Genomic DNA, 26344 nt, shown 5'->3' on the forward strand with positions numbered 1-26344 from the left:
GGGCAAGCGGCATAAGGGTTGGCCTGCCCTGGGATCACCCGTAAGATAACCCACCATGTTGGCATATTTGTTATGCAAATGAACCTGCAGCAATTTTCTCCACTAACAAGGTGTCGTGTGGTTTATTGATGTATTGTGCTGCATGATAAGTGACTACAGTTGCCGATATTGGCACTAAGAGCATCCCTGCTCTAATAAGCACTCATATTACAGAAACCTTAGCCATTTTGAAATACAGCCCTACATTAGCTAGGGTCATGAAAATGTGAATAAACATGGTTAATAGCATCTGTGTGCCTACGTTTTAATATTGATTTAATACGAAATATTTAATAATAACCAAAAAAAAATCACCAATTTTTTGCCTTTGATTACTTTAGTTGTCAGGCAGAGGTCCTTGGTCGCTCTAGAACATATGTTTGTGGTTTCTTATTATATGTACTGTGTAAAATATGCAATTATATGGGGGGAAATCCCGGATTTAGATGAATATCCTGCCCATGACAGTATAAAGCTAACCCAGTGGCAACGTTATGACTCTCATTTAATTGGAGGTATTTCTGGACGGGAGAAACTTAAAAATAAAGCCAATTCAGACGCGTTCGTTAGGAGAGTTGACACGTATACATCCTAAAGATTGCCTTTCAAAGGAAAGTGGAAAGTGGGCTGACCCTGTTCAAACATAAATTCAGGAGCTAGAAAAACGTAGGACCTAAACATGATGCCGATAATCTCAATACGTCTGTCATCAATCTTCAATATTTTGTGTTTACGCGAATGTAAAAAAGAACTGGATTTGCAAATGTTTTTTCAAACGGGAGGATTTGTTTTCAAATCCAACATGGCCGCACGGATATTACAGTATGTAAATACCAAGGCCATATCAGGTTTCAGCATTTTTCAAGGAAAGTTTGCTTTTCAATCGTCCTTTTACTGTTTCTCGCTATTCCTCGCACGCTCCGCCTAATCCTGTGCGTCCCTCATAATACTATACTATACCCCTTAGGCCGGGGGCCGTTCAAAGCTGAAAGGGGCGGAGCCATCTGCAACGGTGTCCCTTTCCTATTGGGTAAGTGATTATTGCGACTCCGCAAAGGGAGGGATCTGATAGCTGTCACGTCACAATCAGCTGTTTTTGAAGCGGTTCTAATTTCTGAGCCGAGAACAGAACGGGGTGAAGCCGCAATAAACAAAGAACAGCAGAGCCAGCTCCTAGAAGCCAAGACCCAGGCACCCCTGCATCCCGGCGAAGCACCCCAACACCTGCCAACTACCTCAGCCAAGACCTGCCTAAAGCTCTGCTGCAAAGACCGGGGGGCCTTTTGTTTACAAGATACTTTATTACCCGGGGGCAGGTAAGAAAAGGGCAGTACTTGTTTACTTGCTTTTATATACATGTCTAATATATTTGGGGATATACGTATTGTCAGATTTCTGTCAGGTTAGTTTTTTATTTGCTTATTTTATTCGAATTCTGTAGGCCTATTTTATTAGGTTTGCTTTTATTATTATATTTTACCCATATTACTATTAGTATGGATTGTATTTTTTTACTGGAATGTTATATATAGATCATATTGCTGCCTACTTTCTTCACGAACGTTAATAAATGTTGTGTTCAAACTCGTATAGATTTTCTCACAGACCTATTTATTTTACACGCGTATTTCTGGTTATTTTAGGTTAGTATTTCAATCATAGTAATACTTTATTAAGATTATATATTTAAAACAGGGTGCCAATGTTCCTGTTCAATGTATTATGCCTGTTTTCGAGAGTGGGCCTTTTATATGTCCTGGATTAATGATAACCAGATGTTACAGTTAATCTCATTTGTTTCTACGTATTATAAGAAACAATAATGCAAATGTTGATGCAAAATCGTCATATTTCTTCACGGTTTTAGGAAGAATCTGGAAACTAGATATGTGGTATCGTTAACACCATGGTATCTTTTATTCTGGGCCAATAAAAGCATTGAACGGAGCCACTGGACCCGTCGTTATTTTAACAGAAAAAGCACCAGTTAACAATATAGGTAGGTAGCAGTACATTAGATGTATCCCCTGCACTGAGAACCCTGTAATAAATAATTCCTTACATCCATTGGATTATAATAAAGGAGGTTGCATGAAAGTGGGCCAATGCAAAAGGGAAGGGGGGAGGTAAAATGGCTGCAGATAATATTCATCTGTATTTGCATTCTGCTTTGCAGGTGCCCTCCCACACGAGCCCGCGATTTCCATAATGCAAATATTGTTTCGTACCCCCTCCCCCCACCCTACACCCCGGCGAAAATATGATCCGATCCTTTTATTTTCCCCTGTGGCAATGACAGGCTGTGCGATCCACAGTGACGAATTGAAGAAAGGATGTCTTCGAAGGCAGCCTCCTCTTCAATATTTATTTGGTGACCTGCCCCAGAGAAAAAATATGACCTCCCGGGGGATGTGTAGCGCCTATGGCAGCAGCAGGCAGAGTTTAGTGCTCTCATTCGAACCGTATTTGTAACAAAGAGCAGGCACTCGCTGCTGTATGATGGCTCCGGTGATGTTTTCGGACCCCCTGTCCCTGCTGACCTCTGCTCGACATGCCTGGACCCTCCTATCTTTAGGAAAGGGAGAGGGGAGGGAGGGTCTGGGGATAGAATTTTATGGAGGCGCGTCTGCGCGCTGCCTGTCTCGCGCAAGGATGGAGGACGGGCAGAGGACGCTTCATAAAACGGCCTAGGATATATATTCTTATGAAATAGCCAATGAAAGCCCACTTCTGTACCCGGATTAGCCTGAAATAGGGGATTTGGTTGCAAGTGAAGACGGTCAAGGCCGCCCATTGTAAGTCTCTGCATTTACCCTTGTATTCTTAGTTGGGATTTTCCATGTATACGAATTGTTCCTTTCCGGTGTTGGTGTCAGATAGATTCTACATAGCCACATGTGCATGTTTATTAAATTATACTCCTCAAAAATGTACCCTTCCCCATTTATAGAGGGTAATTTTACCATTTTTTTGCACATACGTTTCAGGTTGAATCTTTGTTAGCAGTTGAAGAGGCCTAGAAGTTCCCGAAAGAACAGGTGACCGCTGTGATTGGTTTACCAGTGCCTCCTTATAGGTGTTGAACCTGTGCCCTCAGTGGCTGTTTACTTCCTACAGTTGTTCACCCACTAGGTTCTCCCAGACTACCTCCCAGAGCCACTGACTCCACAGTTGGTAATGCGTCTACTGTAGGGGCCTGTGTTTGTCCTCATGGTCACAGGTTCAAATCCTGGTGGGGCCATTCAGCCTTTCATCCCTCTGAGGTCGATAGAATGAGTACAAATGAGTTGGGTAACAGTAAACACCTGTTATTCAGTGCCAAGATGCTCTTCTGGGTGAATGTGTGCTTTACAAATACACGTTATATTATTTGGATCTTTTTTACAAAAAGGAATATATATTTGGAAAATTACATACGAAGTGTACATATCATAAAGGACACTTGGTCGCATGTGGATAAAACCAGGCTTAACAACAATAACTAAGTTTGAAACAACAAGAACCTTGTGGTTGTTCACATGTTGAAGTCTGTGCTTTTATTGCTGGGCCTTCTCGATCCGCCTGGCAAAGAATCCTCCAGTGACCTCGGTTGCTCATCTCATATGATATGTGCTTTGAAAGCTAGCTCATCAGAATCCGCCTTGTTGGTAGTTGACTGTGTTTTGCCCACACAACCCAGTCATCGCTTCACCCACAGGCCCGTCTCAACCCATCACTAGCCCAAGCACTCTTTTGTCACAGTCCAAAACATGACCTCCTTGAAGCATATCGTACAAGCTTCTATTGTATTCATGTACAAGGTCTTTCAGGCCCATTGCACAGCTGTCAGTGTGTGTATCTAATTTCTGTGGATAAAAAAATGGGAGGGCGGGGAATGGGATGGAGAGACGGGATGTTTAAGGCAATAAATGACCACAGACCCATGATTGTATGTGTATTTGGACAGATTCCTGTCTTTGCCTGCTGGATGTGGCTTGCCGAGGCCGCCCTCCCTTTGAAAGGGGACTTTTCTGCCAAGTGTCTCCTGCGATGTTGTACATGGACTGAAGCCAGTTTGTGAAAGTAACGGCTAATCCCCTTTTCTTCTTCTCCGCGTCCATTAGTGTGGATTTAACCTCCCTGATTCGTGTTTCTGTGTGCTGCATTGGTGACTAGCCATGCAGTCGCCCCGTTTCCACGTAGACCTCCTTTCTACCTGAAAACAGCCCTTCCCGCCCCAAAATGCTTCTACAATCATCTGCCTGAAAATTTATTCCATCCTCACAGCCGATTAAGATTAAATCCGGAGCTCAGTTTCTTTTGACTGCGTCTGATTGGGTGAATGGCTGTGACATGAATCTTTCATTTGACTATGACCTTGATGTGTCACTGTGTGCAGCCCTTTTCTACCAGGCCTTTGAGTTCTCTTTTGACCTGTGAGGGGAAGATTTAATGTGCTTATTGTTATACTGGCTGTCCTCCCATGTTGTATTTTAAATTCATATTGCACATAATTAATTTTAACTTCTTTTTGGGGGGGTTGCAAGTAGGGGTGGGCGGAATTTGTGAAATTCACTTTCGCAAACTATCACGAAAATGTTAAAAATCTCCCCAAACACTCGGAAATATCGCGAAGACGGGGAAGTTTTTTCCCGCCCGTTCGCGGTATTTTCTGCGTGATCGCGGCTCGCCATCTTACCCATGCGGTTGCTCACGGGCGTGAGATCTCAATCATTTCATACTCTCGTGGTGCATGATCGCGAGAAGAAAGACGTGATCGCGCGACTAATGACGTGATCGCGTGACAAATGACGTTAATGCGGGCGCGAACTGTCGCGAGACAGCGCAAATGGCTACCAACAATCCAACATCTCGTGGAGAACGCTACCGAATCGGGAAAACTTGTCGGCGAACGCAGGGATTCAGGTAGGGCGATCGCGCGCACGCAAGAATGTCTTTTTTTACAGCGCGAGCAAGAAAAAAATTTCCGGTAAGATGCGGATTGCGGAAATGTTGACATTTTCTCGCTCTCCGCGGAACGCGAAAATGTCAAATTATTGCAATTTCCGCGAGTGGAACGGAAGTTTAGCCCAGGCCTAGTTGCAAGTGGTGCTTGAGTTCAAAACATAGGAGATCGCCCCCACTCCACACTCACAGCAATACCAGCCCCCACCTTTAAAGAAGTGTCAATGACACAGAATGGCTCCTTGGGAAACTTGCTGGCAGTGCGGTTAGGGTGAAAAAAAGGCATATGGTGAACTCATTGTGTCCGACCCTACCCATCTAACAAAGGCAGCTAGCCTTCTAGAGGAGTTGCCATGTCAGCAAATCTCAGTTACCTCCACGTTCAAGTTACTTATGCGTTACTTAAGAAGGAAGTCTCGCTTTCAGACAGGATGTCCACACGCTGTATATGTTTTAAATCTTCACCCTGCCCTCTCTGGGAGCAAGGCTTAGCTTATCTCGGATATCCTAACATGGTTTAACTTGTTTTCTTGAGATGGTGTTCTTCTGTGCTGGGAAACCTGCTGGATTAGTGCCTTGAAGTCATCCTGACCTCTGATCCATCAACCAGGTGGGGCAAGGGCAGTGAGTTGGGAAATTGTCATCTTTTGAACTTGGTTCAGGAGTCTAGTACAAGTCATCTGGTGGGTTGAGTCAGAGAAATGGCTAGTGGCTCACCAGGATGTTAGCAGAAGGTGTGGCTGACAAATTCTGCGTGAGACACTTTTAATTGAAATGCTAAGAGTTTCTGCACTCCTGTTGGCACGGAGCTGCGAGAACATGCTCGAAGACACGTGTAGGGCAGTATACAGCCTTATGGGAAAGGAGAGACATGATCACAGTCACACCACGAGAAACGGAGAAACATAGTAGTCCTTAAAGTCTGAGTTGTGTCATTTGCCTCCTTACCATTTGAAAGGGAACAAAGGCATCCACTAAAAGAGAAGCCATTACTCTCCGACCTGCTAAGAAAAGAGGGTAAGAGATAATAAATAAAAGAGGCCATGGAAAGTGGATGGGTTCCCAAAGACCAAAGCAGCAAGATTGCTCTTGACTTGTAAAATCATGCCAGAAAGAGTGGTCTACCAGGATGAAGATACCCATCTCCGACTATGAACCTACTCCAGAGGAAAATATGTCTTGACAGGCATTAGAGAATGTGCCGCACCATACCCTCTGAGCAGGAAGTACCAGGCTGACGAGGAACCTGGACCATCCAACAGACCTGTGATGAAACAGTATCCAAATCCCACGGATACTGGGGTTTCCAAATTCTGCAGAAAATGAAGTTGGTGATTTTGCACGAGTGCAAAGGGCGACAAATGATTTCCCTACTGGGATCTGAGTCTAAGCTTTATCCACAGAGAAGAGAATGTTACACACTGAGGCCTTATTATAGACAGATTCTGTTGGCCAGTATCACTAACAGACTGTCTTATGGGGACCTATTATTACTAGACCAGGGCCTGAATTACATATCTGGTGCACTGAATCTGGTCGCGCAGTCTTAACTTGGTGGAAACTAGGACAGTGTGCCCAATTACAAAAAATGCACTGATCTTAGTGGAGGTGCAAACTCGGTCTGTGCTAGGAGCAGGACATCAGTGAAAGGTAAATCAGCTGGCTGTTTGAAGTTGCCAGTCTGCATTTTACTCCAAGTGGCAGACACAACCTTGCTCTAAAAAGGGTGCGAGGTATCCCGTCAGGCTGGTGGGTGGAAACTTGAGGATCCCTGGGACTGCTGTGTCCCCCTTACAAGGGGCACTTCAGGATGTGCATTGAGTGCACCACCTCATATGCAGTGCACTATTAATGTGCCTCCTGACAACTTCTTTGCCGCTGTTGAAATATGGCATGCGCACAATGGCAAAGGGTTTTCGTATTTGCATGGAGGGCCATTCCCCCATGCAAATGAGGGAACACCCCCTCGTGATCGCCCAGGTGCATATTTTGCGCTGGCACGATCCGCACCAGTGCATATTTTGCACTGGTGCGATCCTTATTACAAATGGTGCGTGCAAATGTCTCTCCCCACTTCTCTTATGCCAAAGTGCTGAAGGTAGCAAACAACTTGTGTACATGCCTGTTGCACCCCCAAGTCTCTATCCATAATGGTGGTCAGAAAGGAAAACTCAACATAAAGTAAATCTTATGTTGGATGGTGTCAGGCCTTATGAACCAACAGGTTTGCAGCATATGCTTCTCAGACATTTATTTATAGACTTTAATGACCTGATTCAAGCCATTGAGCAGGGTTTGTAGTGTTCTGCTCTACTTGGACATATGGAGAAGCAGCCACAACTGATTTCAGACTTATCATTGGCTACATGGCCATGCATAGCCACCTGGCGACACATCCATTTACGGGACTAGAGAACTGATGCATCCCTATCAGGCACTACAATCAAATTCTTCAGGTTTACAGTTCTCAAAAGGCACAGCCTGTTCTCAGTTCTGCATGTTCAGGCTGAAAACTGCACCAAGAGTTTTTCATCAAGTCCTGACTCCAGTGGTACCGTATTTGCACTGGTAGAATTTGACAATATTCCTTCAAGCAGACACCCTTGGCTGGTGTAGGTGGAAGAAATGGCAGAGACCATGGAACTCTCCAGAATCATGGATCCTCTTCAGTTGGAAGAAATGTCACCAGGATCTTCTGCAAGATCTTACATTTTTCGTGGCTATTCTTGGGTGAGTACGGCCCCAAAGCATCTGACAAAAATCTATTAGGAAAAATACGAGGCAAGAGAATCAATATTGTCGAGGTTCCAGATACAAGTGTGCATGAGTGTTTGTGGGCCTACGGTCCAGCTTACCTCTGCGTCTATCCCAACTGTCACTGGCCTCCATCACTAGTGTGCTTCAAGGACTTGACCCCAGTATCGAAGATACTCCTGAAATGTCTGTGGGTGACTCCATACAGTTCATTAAATGGGGTACCCTTTTGACCCACCACCATAAAGTGGTCCTCCCCACAGGTTCCAGTAGAGTAGGTTGGGACGCTACAGTGTGGGGCAGATAGGTGCTTTGTCCTGATCCGACAAAATGTCCTTAAACTGGGAAGGAGCTAAAAGAAGTATCCATGTGATTAAAGCTTATTACTTTAGCGGCACTTGTACCAAAATTGGACTAGACACCACCATAGGTAATTTTGGTAATGAGGGAGCACTTAAAGTATTTTTTTAACCAATCTAAATCTCAAAGTACAGATTAGTTCATAAAATAATCACACAAATTCTTTTTCTTTCAAAAGATATAAGAGGAGGGAGCCAAACAAATAATATTCCATGGATAATGTTATTCCAAAAAAGATATACGGACATGAAATAAACTTCAAAAGCTCCTTGTAACCAGTATAATTAGGACATTTATCAAGTATTATCTTCCAAGTGGAATCAGCAAAGAGGTGTAGCATTGTGTGTGTCCACGCTGTGGCCAGATAGCAGTGTGGAATATTGTATTCTTTCAGATTACAAAGAAAACATATATAATTACTCTAACCCTGATGAAGTCCTTTACAGGCTGAAACGCGTTGGCTGGGCTGAAGTACTGAATATTGATGAAATACTAATAAAGAAGTTATTACTGGAAATCGTTTGGCTCCCTCCTCTTATATGGAATAAATGAAGAAGAATTTGTGTGATTATTTTGTGAACTAATCTGTAATTTGAGATTTAGATTGTAGAACGAATACTTCAAGTGATCCTTCTTTTCTCTAAATTTCTTGTACATGTGTAGTGGTGTCTGGGCAGTGAAACCACAAGGGGTTGAGCACGATCAATTCACTCATTAGACACAAAATCCAGTGCGACTGATCTAGGGCCAACACTGCTCACTCTTTTTTAATTTATTTTTTAATCACCATAGGTGTACGTTTGATGAACCATAATTGCACTACAAAATGTATTATGTTAACTTGCCCTCTTGCAGCATGTGACTATCGCTACAGAATAGAAAGCCTTGTATTGTTGCAATAAATAATATTATACCACTCTTAACATTGAAATGTCTGTATCAATTTCCTCCCTTAAATGGTTTCTTTTTTTATTTCTGTTCTAGTTTTACTGATTCCTATTTTAAAAATTGGTAGTTTATGTGCGTAACTTCCTTTTGCTAAACCATGCACAATTGGTTGAGGAAAATAATATATGTTTTATACGCTCTGTATTATAAGATAAAAAACAACGACCCAAGGGAAGTGTCAAGTTCTTGATGTTCAACATGGAGAGACAAGTACCCATGTTCTCTGGTAAGGAGGAACAATATTGAAGCACTTGGGGTTACAGGCGTTTTCTCTGAGGACCTTGCAGAGTATACGCTGAACACTTATGTTTATTTTCTGCGGAGGACATCAGGAGGGCGGCAGACTGAAACTTTCCAGCATTTGCAGAACAATCCTCCTGTCTGAAAGCAATCTTTGGACTGTCCAGTGCATACGGGATGCTTCTGCAGGACTTATTTGCATCCCCACACAGAGCACTATTGCCTCAAGTCTGGATGTGGTTTCTCGAACATAAGGTGTAGATGCTTGCTTAGTCAGTGCTTGTTGCTGGGTTGTATGCCTTCCACCCGTCTGTCCGATTCCTACTGTGTTATGGCAGATAAGATAAAAACAAGCATTGGCATAGCCAATAGGTCTCGCCTTTGGGACCTTATAAGTGTTTAGCCATGCAACAGTTGATGTTGTTGCACGAAGGATATTGTGCTGCATAACTAAATACTTATAAGGCCCCGAAGGCGAGACCTATTGGCTCTGCCAATGCTTGTTAGACTGACTGTGGTACGCTAGATAAGCACGTCCTCCGTGGTTGAGGAAGGTCACAGTACGCAATAATTAGTTTATGTAGCTTCTTAATATCACATTTACCCATTTGAAAGTACTGTGCGCTGGCCAATATACTATTATCCGATTTAAAGCTATTCAGTTTGTCGACCTCTGAAGCATAAGCGGATAAGTTGGCGCTGTAAAAGATTCGACCTCGTGAGCTAGAGGTCACCGCTGTCATCCTCATATAGGAACCAGGTGCAAGCGAAGGAGTGCTGTGATTTACCTACACGCTCTCCTAAGTCCTCCCACGTCACCACCACAAGCGTGGTTAAAAGTAATAACACCACAGCACTTACACCCACAACCTTCTCTGTCCAAGGAGCACCGGTGGAGCGGGTGGGCACTAGCAGAGGGCGATGTCACTGTTCTTAGACTGACTGTGCCGATGTGCGGCCGGAGATGAACGAGCCTGCAGTCACTTCACCTGCATGCAAATGTAAGTGACGGAGCAGGCTTCGCAAGGACATTCAAAAAGGATGAAAAAAAGAGACAAGCAGTGAATAATCACGCAGGGGTGCCATAGTAATTAAATTTAAAAAAAGTTAAAGACCTTCTCTGTCCAAGGATCGCGGGAGGGCGCTAGCAGAGGGAGATGTCAGTGTTCTTAGACTGACTGCGCCGAGGGGCGGGCGGAGAAGAAGGAGCCTGCGGTTGTGCAGTCACGTCACCCGCATGCAAATGTGAGGGATACGGAACGGGCTTCGTGAGGACATTAAACAAGAGAGAGTATAAAGGGAGTGGTGCGCACGCGGCCGTCGCGCGGCGCGAAAGTGATCGCGATCAAGCGCACGGCGAGCGATGCGCTTAATAAGCATGAGGAATGCCATATGGTGCCTCTGCTCAAGTGCGCGCCCGCGCACATGCACTGCAAGCTATAGCCGGCGGTAGCATTTTTTGAAGCCCTTACATAAAGTCTCGCCAGACCAGCGCAAGCGCTGGGTCAGGCGAGACCTAAAAAGAGCCATAGTAGTGTTGGCAAAACCATTATGGCATTTCTTCTTTCTCAGATTGCAGCCAGTCCTCTTTAGTGATTGAGATCCCTTGCACCTCCAGTGCAAGGGGACAATCATTGGGAATATCCAATATGAATTTGGCTGTTATGGTTTGAAGATTAAGTACACGGAATTACGGCATAGGGGCATACCAGATTCTCTCGATCTTGCTTTCCTCTCCTTCTGCATTGTGTAAATATCAACATTACATTAGTCATTCACCTCGCGTGACCAGGTCATGGAAAGAAAGCATCCACTACCACAATCCATCAGTGTATGGATTAAATTCATGATTCCTGAAGGTTAGTCTTTAGCTCAGGATCTCTGAACCCAGCTTGCGGGGAAGGGATGGCAATCCAGACCTGATGGAAGAGTGCCTCAGTCCTTAGTGCAGTGATTTGCAAATTACTTTGATCAGTAGTCAGTAAATTCACACGAGGCGTTTGCATTCTTTAGTGACTGTTTGTTTTGCTTTTTCTGGAGCAGGTAAGTCTCGAGCCATGCTACTTTGTTGCTTCTCATAAGTAAGGACCGGTGTAACAAAGAGCGACCTGGAGTTAAAGCGCAGATACTTATTAGAAATCTCCATCAGTTAACAGACCCTCACACACCCCAAAAGCCTGTAGTCTCATCAGGTTTGTTGGTGTCTGTGTGGCGATTGTAATACCTTTGGAAATGTATCCCTTTGTACTACTGATTACAGATTAAAGTCTTAAATGATCTCACGCTGCATTTCATTGAGGCTAGTTGGTATTATCCATACAGACCTTCTTAGCATTTGATTTAATCAAATAATAAATTAAACATTGTCTCCTTCAGTGCACAGTTTCCTCCTATCCTCTCATTCTGATCCCCTAATCCACCCTGTCCCTCCACAACATTATTCCTTCTCCTTCTATTTGACTTGCACTGTGGATATGGCTAAAAGAGGGGGTTCAAAGCCCTTGAAGGTGGATAGCATGCATTAATCAAGTGGAAGGTTAAGAAGCCAATAGCACCACAAGGAGCATCTTCTGTTGGTAATTGAGGGAAGACGTTGAAAAGGCTCCATCATGAGTATAAGTATGTGCCCGCCCCCCCACCCCCCCTGTACGTCATGTCATGCCTCAAGCTCCTCAAGCTGTAGGGAGTTAGGTCACTAAGAGGAAGCACCAAGTGAGATGTTAGATCTTTGTTAGGAACTTGCATGCAATCTCATTGATCAGGTTACCACAACGTACATAAGAAACACTTTTCCTATAATGTATAGTAGCAAAATTAATTTTCCCACGATGAACCACTTACTATGCAGCCATCACTAGAGCCCTGTAACCAGGAATGTCGTCACAGAATCAAGTCTGGAATATTCCTAAAGCCTCTTAGTAGAGATAGGATTTGGTTAGATTCTGTGAAGCTAAAATGTCAGAATAGAGCTTGCTTCTAAATCCTGTGCCACCTTAAAGATGTATTTCAAGCAGAGTTAGACCTCTCAAACACGACTAACAATGACAGGTGTGTTTTGGTCTTTTCATCAGGCAGTGTGATGTAGGTGACAATCTATGCCATTATGGTAGATGGCAACAATATATGTTAGAGAACCCCTACACCAAATAGCAGCTAACAGTACTTTTACCGTTGGATGGGATATGACCACAAAAAAGATTAATCATACATTTAGCGTATTTGCTGATTCCTGACAGCTGCCGTAAAAGTAATACGTTGGCAAATACATAACACACATGCATTTTTGTGATTTGGTGATCACCACTGTTGGGTGTTAGTAGTAAAGTAGCAACATTTGAAGAACTTAATTCAAGAATATGCCAACTCATCAAGAGTGGAGGCTGGCAAAACAAAATTTCCCTAGTAACATATTATCAATGCCATGACCTTCTTTTTTATTCACCGCAAAAAGACTTGAGCAGGGCACGCCGGTAGGAACCGAAGATGGTGCTCCTTGTTGAACACCTGGTCCTTTGCCCGCTCTGGTCCACCCATGTTGCTGTGAGCCTTTTGGAGTGCAGGTGCTAGGCTGCAGGAACATGATGCCTCCAGTGTAATTATTTAGATCTTGCTCTGATGGCAGTTATGATAGAGACTTAACTGTCCCCCACCCGAGGCCTAACGGCGGTGGAATGTAGAAGCACCAAAGAAAGCAATAGCACAGGCCGGTGTTGCAACCACAGGGCAGATGGTGACTATGGGTGAGAGCCTGGCACTGCCAGGGGAGCACAGGCTTGCACAAGTGACGGCTCAAGAGAGACAGGATAAAGGTCCTGAAACCGCTGCTTAACCAGGGCCACAGGGAATAGAAGATGAAACCTGATGTGGCATAATGACCTCCACAGAGGGGAACAGTATTTTGACTTCTGGGAGCCATCCATCAACCAGGACCATGAAGTGCTGCGAAGTAAGCTGCACTTTAGGAAGCACTGCAGGCATACACAAGCATGGGCTTGCTGATTAATGGGCCTTGAATACCTTACTTGTGGTGTATCTAGATCTCATTAAAATAGGGGCTTTCGGCCAGAAACCCTTTCCATCCATTGGTCTGTTGTTGTGTCATTCACATTTTTCTTCTACCCACTACAGCATAGAGTATGAGGTAGAGGGTCAGGCTACTTCAGCCACTGGCTGACTAGCTGTGAGCAATAGCGTTCTCCTCTTTCACAAGGAGCACATCCGCACACAAGTTTAGAACCCAGAGGCAACTATGGCAATGTATGTTTTTTTAGATGTAACATATTTTTGCTGTTATACAGTTTTTTCTATTTTTTATTATAACGGTGACATTACATTTAAAAAAAAAACACTGAGAAAACAAAACAAGCATTGACAGATTCAAAATACTGGCAGCCAACACCCGATTGATTGGCTTTGCCCGTACTTGTTTTTCCAGACGTGTGGTCTGAGACATTATCGTGAAAGAGGGCCCCTACTGAAGTAAGGAGTGGGTTGTTGTAGAGCGGTATTGTAGCCTCAGTCAGCTTTCATGCAATACTGAGAGTGGACTACAAGGGGATAAGTATGTGTTTACATAGCTGGACTCAGCTAGGGCCTTTCTTTAACACACACCCTCTGTAGATAACTGGTGCTCTTTGGACGTTGTTGAGGGCGTTTTTGGGGGGATTGGGTGAATGAGGGGAATCTTCTTGGAGCAGGAGTGCTCCCCTGGGGGCTGGATGGTGAGGTTAGTTTAGCGAGCATTGTGTGCTCTCCTTGGTGGTCCTGCTTGTACTGATTGTGGAACACTACTAGGGAAAGGTTGAGTGACATTATAACATGACATTTTTCAGTGGGGCTGATGTATGAGACCTGGAAAAAGCTCCCGTGTTAACTCCAAAGTGGATGTATTGTATAGTTCGTGCTGCAGTTCCACAAAAACCGATGTCATGCTAAATGACTTAAAACATCCACCTGCAGTGCAGTGCATGCGCAGCCCGCTGTCAGAGGCGGCTTTATCTAGAAGGCTTCCCGGAAGGTCTGTCTTCCTGAACATCTGCTTCTTCCGGAGTGGATTAAGGAGCGGGTCGAAGCGGGTACTCATCGGATTAACAGTGTTAGGTCTTTTGTTATTCTAATCATTGCCATGGAGTTCAGCATGGATGAGCCGGTCTTGCAGTGCATAGGTTATGGCGAGTCAGTGGCCAGAGGAGCATCAGATTCATTCATTAATTCAACAGCTGCTGGCACAGACTAAAGGTGGGGACGAATCAGGGGCACTTCTCCCATCTTTATCCTTAATGGATACTCTACTCTTGGCATGAAGTGCCGGTGTTTTCTTATGCTTTCGGAGAACTATCTTCATGTTCTCAGAGCCCACAAGTGAAGACAGCGGCACAGTAAAAGTTTCTTGTAGGGACGGGGGACCCCAGTCTAGGCGCACTCTGGTGAGGTCTGTAGGGACAGGTGGACCCCGGGCTAGGCACACTCAAGTGAGGTCTGTAGGGATAGGTGGACCCCAGTCTAGGCACACTCAGGTGAGGTCTGTAGGGACAGGTGGCCCCAGTCTAGGCACATTCGGGTGAGGTCTGTAGGAATATGTGGAACGCAGTCTAGGCACACTCAAGTGAGGTCTGTAGGGATAGGTGGACCCCAGTCTAGGCACACTCAGGTGAGGTCTGTAGGGATAGGTGGCCCGAGTCTAGGCGCACTCTGGTGAGGTCTGTAAGGACAGGTGGACCCCATTCTAGGCACACTCAGGTGATAGGTGGCCCGAGTCTAGGCGCACTCTGGTGAGGTCTGTAAGGACAGGTGGACCCCATTCTAGGCACACTCAGGTGAGGTCTGTAGGGACAGGTGGACTCCAGTCTAGGCGCACTCTGGTGAGGTCTGTAGGGACAGGTGGACCCTGGGCTAGGCACACGCAGGTGAGGTCTGTAGGGATAGGTGGACCCCAGTGGAGGCACACGCAGGTGAGGTCTGTAGGGATAGGTGGACCCCAGTGGAGGCACACTCAGGTGAGGTCTGTAGGGATAGGTGGACCCCAGTGCAGGTACACTCAGGTGAGGTCTGTAGGGACAGGTGGACCCCGGGCAAGGCACACTCAGGTGAGGTTTGTAGTGATAGGTGGACCCCAGTCTAGGCGCACTCAGGTAAGGTCTGTAGGGATAGGTGGACCCCAGTGCAGGCGGACCCTAGTGCAGGCACACTCAGGTGAGGTGTGTAGGGACAGGTGGACCCCGGGCTAGGTGCACTCAAGTGAGGTCTGTAGTGATAGGTGGACCCCAGTCTAGGCGCAGTCAGGTGAGGTCTGTAGGGATAGGTGGACCCCAGTGCAGGCACACTCAGGTGAGGTCTGTAGGGACAGGTGGACTCCAGTCTAGGCGCAGTCTGGTGAGGTCTGTAGTGATAGGTGGACCCCAGTCTAGGCGCACTCTGGTGAGGTCTGTAGGGATAGGTGGACTCCAGTCTAGGCACACTGAGGTCCGTCCAGGCACATATATCGAGGGTGAGATTGCCAGGGTTTCTATATAAAAGTCTACTTTTTGTAAAAAAAGGATTTTTCTAAAAGACTGGTAAGGAGTCAGTCACACCTGGACCAGTGCCAACGACTGTCTCAATGCAACCTTGCGCTTCAGAGGCACTGCTTGCATACCCCTTCTTTGAGAATGATTCAGAAATGTAGTGTATCCTTTTAGCAGCATAGTGCCTCAATAGAGATTTACTCGCTTCAGCACCTTATTTCTTCATGGCGGTAGAGTAATTTAGGCGTTCAGGCCATAGACTACAGCAGGGCTCCAACAGGAGCAATGCTTCCTCCTCTGGCTGAAATGGCAGGATGCCAGCTAGGGATGGTGCAGAGAAGCGTGAAGATGGGGAGGAACACACAGCGGTTCCTTCTTGCGCATAGGCACTACTGCACACTGCAAGAGTGAACGAGCCCTCCTCGCCAGCTGTTGTCATTTGAGCAGGATCACACTGTCTAGTGACGTGGCGCGTCTGAGTTCATACTGTACTGTGGATTAGCAAAGCGCAGCCAGATTCATTACCTTGGAGACTTGCCAGTGACTTTCCAGGGTGTATTGATCGTCATGAAGCTACTGGAGATGTTGTGTTTGTATCTGGAATTCGTAGAGCACTTTATACCCGAGGGTGTCAAAGCGCTAGCCGTAATCAAAGAAGCAAAAAACATGCAGGAGGCCTCCACCATTCATCATTGAAAGGAAAAGAGACACGTTTTGAGTTTCTTACGGAATACTGTGTGGGAGGTGATACCACCAATGTTGGGACGTCGCGCATGCCACAACCTCACTGCAGCCACCAAAAAGGTACATCCTCCCCATCTGGCTTTCTGGAACCTTGGAGTATTCAACTTCCTAAGAGAAGACAATCTCAACAGACTGTTCAGAATATACCATTGGAAACATTATCTTAAGGCAAGCGGGCCCTGCAAGTGCAGGGCAGTGTGAACCAGACACAAAGCTTTAAATGTCACACGCTTCCTTATCGGCAGCCAATGAAGGGACCGAATGCCCTCCCTAACCCACGAACGTTTAGGGTCGTTCAGAATCAAGCGCACAGCTGCATTTTGAGCAAACTAAAATCTGGTATAACTAGATTAATTGATATTTAAATACAGTGAGTTGCAGTAGTCCAACGAGAGGTAATCAAGGGGATGGCCACTGCAACCCTAAGCTCGACAGGACTAAAAGGAAAGACCTTTTTCAAGATTCGGTTGATGAAAAAACAGGCGTTTCCTGTCTTAGCCTGAGATGTTGAAACATTTTTCCTGCGGCAGATACAATGGTGAGGTCTAGAGATTAAGAAATTTTAAGCAACGTGTTGTACCCAGGCGCCAAAGCATAGTGTGAGGATGGCATTAGGCGTCCCTGATGTGCCTTCATGTGCCCCTGTATAAGGAATCTTGCCTGTATCTGAGGGCATTGATAGCAAAGGATGGGAGCACACCAGCTCAACTGTCCTTGTATTACTGACCTCACATGGAGCAAAGGGCTACCAAGATTCGCACCAGCGACCTTCAGAATACTCGAAGAAATCTGATCCTGGCAAAATGTGCATGGCACCACTCATCTCTGGTAGTCATTGCTGTGGAGTGTGTGTGCCTCTCCAGCCTCAGTACGGTGAGGGTTCTAGACAGCAGGGAAAGGTAAACTGACCCCAACCTGTAACGGTATATCAGCTGGTACAGTCTGAGCTTGGGGGGGTCTCTGACTTTGTTGTGATTGTACTTGGAAAAGCAACTAACTTTCCTCGTGACTTTGCTCAACTCCTCTGTGGCTGTTAATCCTCCTCGTGGGAGTGGGATAGGTGTGTGTGGCTCTTGCCTTTTTTTTTTAACACACAGTCACACACACACACCCACCATATTATGTGGCGCAGCTTCTCGCTCTCTGGCTTTTTCTTTCTTGTTTTGTCTCCCCGCTGCTTACTAGAGAGGACATTAACCTTTGAGCCACAGGTCTGTCAGCACAGGCGAGTACAGTCCTGTTTGTCCTGTAAAGGTGACTCAGGTTCCTGGTAGCAATTCACAGAATAATAGTGTTGATTGAATTAGTGTTCTTCCATGTGAGCATATAGTAATGGCCGAGAATAAACCAAAGGCAAATAGGGTCACGTGCACAGCAACAAGAAAAGCATTCATTCAAAACTGGCCACTAAAGAAGCACGCTATTATTTTAAGAATAAAACATTGGCACCTCCACCCACCCCGCATACACCAATGGAGTCGAAGACAATGGGGCAGTAAGCCATGTCCACCGCCGCACAGAAGTGAACGAGGACCTCTGTAGATATGCTTATTAACAGCAAATCGCAAGACACCTTCCTTTCGGCACACCTCAACAGAATTGGAATGCTGAGTTTGTTAGTTAACTAGTATTACCACGCATTAACAAGCATTGGCAAATTCAATAGATCTAAGTCGCCTTATTGACCCATTAGCTTTGCCAGTGATTTGCCAATGCTATACAGCATTAGCTAAAAAAGTGTTTGGAGAACATGCTGACATCATACCGCTTTTTTTTATTTTTATTATTGCTTCCCTGAGGGAGCACGACGTAAGGGAAGGTGGGAGACAACACGGAAGACAAGGGCATGGGTGGGGACCCCAATTCATTTTGGGCATAAAGTCTGTGTTTTTAATGAGCCGAGATTAAATGCATCTTTCTCCCTGACCCATGGTCCAAAGGAGTGTGGACAGGAGCCACATGTTCACAATGTGGGTGGAGTGTCCCTTCCTCATTTATTTATGTAGTTCCATGCCGTTCTTTGTGTGGACTTCAAAGCATTTTGTATTAAGTAAAATGAGATCCTAAATGGAGTTGGAGAGGTCTTGTTGTATAAATAAAGCACGTGTAGCCCGAGTTGAGAGGCTTGAGTGTCTTCTTAATCCGTGAAGTCGCCAGGGAGCATAAAGTCACAGTTTTTTGGTGATAAATTTTAAGGAAGGCATTACCGTCCAAACAGACACAAAGTTAAGAGTTATGCTTGAGTTTAGTGGGGGACTGAAAGAAGTCTCTAAAGCCGCGTGTATATGAGCCAGGTCTGGTGTGCTGTTTTATCAAAGGCTTTCCAGATTAATAGTTTGAGTGTTTCTGAGACACTAACCAGCATACAGTTGGTTTTTGGTTTTTTTATTTTGTGGTCTGTGCCATTCCGGAATCAACAAGGGGAATTGATGGGTCTTGATATGATCAAATGTCCGAAGGTTTATGGCTCCAGTCTGCAGGGGTCTACGGCTTTAAGTTGTGTGCCACTGAATATTTGGTGGCCATGTTGGCAAGGTCAGGCCAGACGGGCCTGCGTGGCTTAAGACTCTGACACAAAATAGTTTGTTACAGTGCTGTCATCTTCCTGCTGCGTTGTATGTGGCCTTACGGCTACTGACAGAAAGGAGCACAGCCTCTCGCCCTCCACCCTGGTCACCTCCAGGACGCCACTGTCACTACTTTATTCCCAGTTTCTGGAAGAAAATGGCTAGTACCAATCAAAATCAACGTCTAGTCCAATGAAAATGCAGGTTGTACTGCTATGCACTGCTATGCGACAGTCCCTGCCGAGGCAGGTTGGATTATAGAACCAGGGGAAAGTTCAGAAGCAGTCTGTGCTTCTCAAAGCTTTTCCTACACTGTGATTATCTGGTCTTCTGTCGATCGGCCTTTAAAGTAGCAACGATGTGTCGGGACATTGTGGAATTTCCCTACAATTCAGTCTGCGGCAATGCGTTTGCATCTTTTGCTATTTGAATGTAGCCATTTGCATATTTCCCAGTTGCTGTGATTTTACTTCGAGTTTCATCGGGTAGTGCAAACTAGTGTTCTCACTGTAGGTTGAGTGAAAGTGCCTTTTGGTGGCTGAGATTTGTATGTTAAAAAAAACCCTCAAATTTGGTGAAGACAAACACATTGAAGTATTTCAAGACAGTATTACAAGACCAGGAAAGACAAAAACATCTGATTGGAAATCGGAGGCTGCGTCCATAGCGGGAAGCGTCTGTCCCCAGTGACGCGCGAGTTGGTGGGTGTGCCGGTTCAAGGCGTCTGCTCGGGCCTCATATTTGTGTTGCTACTCATCTGCCAGGCTAGTTATGTCTGTTCTGCCACATTCCTGTCAAACGCATCAGTATTATATTCTATTCACCCCGAGTGCTCCATGATATTGTTTGCTTTCTGTAGGCGGATGAATTCCTTACATCTGTAAATAGAAAAACAATGCATTATGGCAGCAGATAGCCCTGTGGGTGATGTGCATATTTCTGCAGGCGCTCACCGCGTATGTCTGTGATGTAAACACATTCTGGGCATCACAGCAGTGAGGGTGCTGAATATTCATTCCTTTCTGGCATTGTCACTTCACCACCTGTGGTCTGTGTGTGCCGGCGGTCTTAAGAAGTATGACCAAGGAAATTTGTCAGTGTTACCAACTTCGAGCAGGGTGAGCCAGCCTAACTCAGGAGTCTGGCATAGAATTGTTGGTAGTAGCTACCATAGTCCTTTACCCCCTTGAGCTCCTTTATGTATATACCATAGTGCCAATTAGTCCCTAATGAGTCTAATGGAATCGTGCATAGTGTGGCCCTCACCCCGTACTCTATATGGGGTGTCTGCATTCCTTTGGGTGTGTTACACACAGAGTCATTGGCGGTAGGATTCCTTATTTTGGGTTGCCCTGTCCTAAATGCACTAGGAGTGTGGCATAGAATTCACGGGTACTTTTTGACACACTAGGCTGCTGTTCGGATCTTGGTGTTTTTGCTTATATATGACAGGCAGGAAGAGCCTGCTGGTCATGTAATATCATTTAATTAACCCTCTTTGACACTAGCGGAGGTCATTGTGTTATCTGAACTTCTAGAAGTGTGAGGACACCTATGATTTAAACATTTCCCAGGCGATTAAAAGTGAAATTGTGAATCTTTAGGATCCTAAGAGATGGAGGAATAAGCATGATTGCTGCAGGGTGACCCGTGCAAGCTTCCTGATGGTGGTACCAAAGCCCCAAAGAAGACCAGCACCCAGTGTTGTCCCCCGTGGTGTACTAGCTCACAACTTCCCTGCATTTTGAAGACCCACCTTAAAAGAGAATCAAATAGGATCTGTCAATAAAGGTTGACTGGTCAGTAACTTGGAAGCATAGAGGAAGGCTTCACTATGATTCAATTTCCGGGGGGAGGGTAAGAGATCTGTACAACTTTATGGTTGGGCACAAAGTTCTAGAACTTTTCACCTTTAGAACTTTCCAGATCTACCATGCGATTTCTTTGCTAAACAATCCGAATCAAGAAGATGGTTTTCACTTATTTGTCCGTCAGAATCTCCTCACAAAAGCACATTTGGGACCACTTGTAGCGAAGAGGCCAAGAATTGAACGAGCTTGGAGCCAGAACTACTTGCAGCCCCCCTCACTGAGAAAGTACAGTGTGCTATGGGCGGCCCGTTTCTGTGATGGTGCTTTCAGTCCAAAACCTTCCATGAGCACTCATTTCACCAAAGCGCCGAGAGACAGTTTAGTTCAGGGTGTGTGCTATATACAACAAGCACTGGCCAAGCCTAAAGGCCTGTCTCAGTGAGTCCCGAGTACTCATTAAAAAAAGATTGCTGCACTGTAAGAACAAAACAAAAATGAATCACTGTATACAATGAGTCTACGAGAGAAAGAACTTAATAAGTGATGCTTCAAATTACTTTTTGGATGTAAAATAGTCCATAATACAATGCAGTGTAAGCATTCCATATGAGGCAGAATGATACATTAAACAGTCATTAGGATATGCTCCATGTTTGCAGTCTTTGAGCAGGCCCACTGAAATTATACGATTTTGCAGCCACACTTTTTCCTGTATAATTATGAATTTACCGTAGCTGCCACCTAATCCATCATCTGCTTCATTTCCTACAGATGTTAATAAAAAGGTTTCTAGTTGAAACAGATCAAACGTTCCTAAAAACGCAGCAACATGTGTTGCCGCTCAATGGAAGGCCCTTTGGAAAGGTTGACTGTCATCACTCTGTTGTTTCTTGCTGGCTTTGGGTGTCAGACTGGAACTCATGAGGTGAACCCTCTGCCTAGATAATGATAGCATGTAAAACAAAAACTAAATATTGAAGTATCACAAAATTTACCAAATTATCACATAATTTGCTCTTTTCCTGCCGCACAGTTTAATAAATCCTGCCACATAATGTGGCCCTCTCCTGCTTGCATAATCCTAGTGGCCCTGCCTTTGAGTCAAAGATTGAGCGAGGTTAGGGGAAATATCAGGGACATTTCACAAGTCTTTAATAAATTAGTATTTAATGGAGGGGGGTTTTCGCAGGGAAAAAATACACAGTTGGCAAATAAAACGTAAATAAAAAGTATATTCCAACAAGACATCCGTGCCCAAATCCCAGGTCAGGTCAGATCAGAATCTGAAAGTGCTGGAGTTTTATGTTTTAACACGTTCTCCAGGTTTACCAAGTTTACGCACACATATAAATACACATACAAGTTATACAGAGGCGACATTTGAAAGGGAGGGGAAGTGGTCTTCCAACATCCACAGACGCTGCTGAGCATTGTCCCAAGTAGAACTATGTATCCTAAGGGTTCACATAAAAGGATCTAGGAAACGATACCGCACTTATCTGACTACTGGGAATTGTATTTACATATAGTGCATCGACCAACAGAGAGCGAGACCCTTTTGATTCTTTTTGTTGTGAAAGAATCTTTCACAACAGACAATTATATAAATATATGTGGTCTGCACACACAAAAAACAGGGCAGTCCGTTCATTCAATGATAGTTCACACTAATCTGTGTTTCTTCAATCTTTATTTTCTTGTTTACACTCTGCAGTAGCCAACGCGTTTCGTCCTTTTCAAGGACTTCTTCAGGGCTCCTCACTCTATGTATATGTTCCACTGAGCTTTCCTTCTTTATGACCACGTGGAGTCAGATCCCTCTTCTGTAATATCGTATATGGGGATCTCTCACTTTCTTTTTTCGACAGTGTTCTCTTACACCCCTTGTTTGGCTCTCCTCAAAAGTATCTCACGGTCTTCAAGATACACAAAAGGACCTTAATCCAATAAGTCACGCGTTGTCCTCGGCCCATGAAATTTTAACCAGGCGTGCACAAATCGGACAAAAGTATTAAAAGTACATGGCAGTAAGCCCTCCATGTGTGCACGGTCGCACCCAGGGCTTTAAGTGGCCAATGTATATTCAAGGGCGTGACTTAAAAACAGGTAAGCTAAAAATCTGCGCTTAGCATAGTGTGCCGCCCCACTTGTATTTTGCTGTTTCAGTCATCGCATCCAGATATTTGATACAACAGGTAACATCATACCTACAACAAGTCAGGGCTAATGGCTTTGTCAATGGTTGTTAGCTGCATAGATATAATAAGCAGCAACTATGGCTTGTATATAATATTGAAAAGGCTTCTTTCTTTTTAAAGCCCTGGTAACACCGGGACAGTGTTGCTGCTCCTGAGTTTCAAAAAGAGAAGGAACCCGGAGAGAAAACGACTCTTTAAAGGATTTCCAGTCACCTACAACGCTCACTTGGCATGACGTCGTCGTCATGTCGTAACTTCTCCGCTAGTGAGAAGTGAGCAGGAAAAAAACGGACTGCCTGTGCCAGGGCACAAAACAGAGCCCGATAGAGACCCGTTTCGAGGCCTCCTTTGAAAAACTGCAGATGCTCACTTAAAGCCCTGGTCGTACCACTAGAATGGTTCTGCTCCTTAAACCCCTCCCCTTCGAAGCAGGAAGTGGTGTCATATTTTGTTATGTGATTCAGTCTTAATATAACAGAATGTCCACCGTTTCTGTCGGTTCGTTGGCTCCAGCTGAATATTCGAAGCCTGGTGAAGAGCTGCCCCAGAAGCCCGGGTGCTTCGACATGGGATAAAATGGCGCGACCCTCGGCCTAAAGCCGCATCTCTGTTCCAATCCTAATCCCTATTAAGCGCTGTTGCTCTGCTTGACCTTCCTGTACAACTAATTTACGGTTGTGAGTTATCACTATGGAAATCTCTACACTGTGCTGATCCCCGCGACTCCAGTGACCGTATCGCTCTGTATGCGCGCGCATCTGAGGGCTGCTGTTGTGCGCGTGCATATATTGTGTGCACCAAGGTTTTCACGTTCTCACGCAGGTGCGCCAGTATCTTCGCATTTTCACAGTAGTGTTGTTAAATTAAATGAGGGTTTTCAAACAGACATTACATGAAGTACTTTAAATTAATTAAAATGTCACTAATACCGTGTGGTCTGGGCATTTCCTGCATGTTCACGATTCACAGGGAAACGTGTTAACCATGTACTGATACCGCAGAAGTGAGTCTAGGTACGGTACGGTACAAAAAGGGCCAACCCGACAATTGTACGCCACACAGGCCGCTCATGGTGCCAAGCTCCACCTCTGCCTTTCTCTACTGTTGGTCCCTTGTTTAATGTTTAACACTTTTTGAAGTACTTTACTTAGCTCCTTTTTTCCCTGCCACTCCTTCTGGGAGGCTGTTTATATTTTCACCACCCATTCCATGTAAACAAGTTCCAGTGGTACTCATTAGCTTTGTAATAGTGTGCCGTCGGTGCTCTGTTACATTTATTCACACTGTGTCTTTCGGTGTCCAGGGGAGAGGCGGAGTCGAATGACCTTTCATCCTTCACTGACCCATGCTACTGTGAGTGAAGGGGGTTGTGGAGGTAGGCACGCTCCTATACTTTGGTGCTCCGGAAGAGATTGCTGGGGTGGGATCTTGCAGCTTTTCAGTCTAATCTGTCTGAACTCTGAAGCGGTAGTCTCGGGTGCTGGGAGCAGTTGCAGTGTTTTCATGACTGGACTGATTCTTTCTCTGTGTGTGTTTTTGTGTGTGTGGTGGGGGGGGGGGGTGATATTGCCACTCAGAGAGTCAATGTTTCCCTACTTACTCGTTCCCTGTTTACTTACAGTCAGGTCTGATGTGTCCAGTTCTTGCCATGTTTCACTTCCTTTTTAGGTCTCGCCTGACCCAGCGCATGCGCTGGTCTTGGCGAGACATTTTGTGAGGGCTCCAAAAAGGGCTACCAGGCCAGCCCAGAGCTACAGTGCATGTGCGCAGGCGCGCGCGCCGCGCTTGACCGCGATTACTTTCACTTTCGTGGCCGCACGGCCGCTTTGATGTTTGATCGCGATCACTTTCGCGGCCGCTTGGCATAGCCAATAGGTCTCGCTTTTGGGACCTTATAAGTATTTAGTTAGCAACTGTTGCATGGCTAAACACTTATAAGGTCCCAAAGGCGAGACCTATTGGCTATGCCAATGCTTGTTAGCTTTCTATTGTGTTCTTTGTGATTTCTCTACCTGGTGTTGCACTGAGCCAGAGATTCCCTCACCCTGTGTCCATGGTCCTAAAGTATTCTCTGTCCTAGTGCTGGTGTGGGCCCATCTTTCCTTAAAGCTGCAGGGATAAGCTCTCCTTGGCCTGCATCCCTAATGGAGGCATTTACACACAGCACAGGAAAACAAGTATTGGCAAAGCCAATAGGTCTCGCCTATGCAAGAGAAAGCAAATGTGTTTTAGCCGTGTTGTACACCAGCGTTGCTTCCGTTCAGCATGGCTAAAAGTTAGTGGCGTAGAGGAGAATGGCATGGAGTACAGTGGAGTGGCGTGGAGTGGGGTAGGGTAGAGTATTGTGGAGAGCCGCAGAGTGGAGGGACACAGAGTTAGTGTTGTTACATACAGTGGAGTAGCATAGAGTGGAGTAGAGTGCCATAGCGTGACGGGGCTTATAGTGGAAAGGTGTGGAGTGGATTGTCGTAGAGTAAAATGGCATAGAGTAGAGTGGAGTGGGGTAGTGTGTTTTGGTATGGCGTAGTGTATAGTATAGTGGCCTAGAGTGAAGTGGCATAGATTGGCATAGAGTGGAGTAAAGTGTCATAGAGTGGAGTAGAGTGTCATAGAAGGGGTATTGTGGAGTGGAGTGGAGTGGCCTAGAGTGGAGTACAGCGGAGTGGCATAGAGTGGAGTTGAGTGTCATCGAGAGGAGTGGCATACAGAAGAGTGGTGTAAAGCGTAGTGGTGTAGTGTAGAGGGGAGTAGAGTGTTGTGGAGTGGAGTTGCGTAGAGTGGAGTGTGCATGGTGTTGTAGTACACTGCCACTACAGACAATACATTTGCAATTGACATGGCCACTACGTTTGCACAGACATACAGTTTCACTGATAAAACTATACAGAGCACAAACAATAATGTGTGGAAATGGTATCACCTCACCTAGTGTATTGATTTGTTTTGATCGTATTAAAATATTTGTTTCCACCACATTTCAGAATTACAAAAAGTGCTTCATTAGTGCTTTTATACTTTCGATATAATCTGAAATATTTGCTCAGTTCATTTACAAACATTTCAATTTTGTTGTATGCTAGAAAAAAAATAATATTGTACAGCCTTACTCCAGCACACCCCAAGAACACAGCATGATTGTCACAAAAAATCCTCTAATTTTCAAGTCCCCCCCCCAAAAAAGTCAATACCAAGCTCCCTTGGAAGACAGAGCCTAACATTTGATCTTTTTCTTCTTG

General features: G+C 45.2%; 1 protein-coding gene across 4 annotated transcripts in view; it reads left to right on the forward strand.

Moving 5' to 3' along the window:
- Nucleotides 1-1121: 1121 nt before the first annotated feature.
- The window catches only part of TP53INP2 (tumor protein p53 inducible nuclear protein 2), a 97212-nt gene continuing 71989 nt past the window's right edge, over nt 1122-26344 (forward strand). For 2 of the 4 annotated variants that reach the window (XM_085619099.1, XM_085619102.1), the window contains exon 1: nt 1131-1355. The gene's annotated coding sequence lies outside the window, so the exon portion shown is untranslated. Of the gene's footprint in view, nt 1356-2704; nt 2835-26344 lie in introns of those variants that run through there. The other 2 variants (XM_085619101.1, XM_085619100.1) reach the window with 2 other exon arrangements.

This window comes from Triturus cristatus, chromosome 7 (genome assembly GCF_964204655.1).
Source record: "Triturus cristatus chromosome 7, aTriCri1.1, whole genome shotgun sequence".
NCBI classification, from domain to species: domain Eukaryota; kingdom Metazoa; phylum Chordata; class Amphibia; order Caudata; family Salamandridae; genus Triturus; species Triturus cristatus.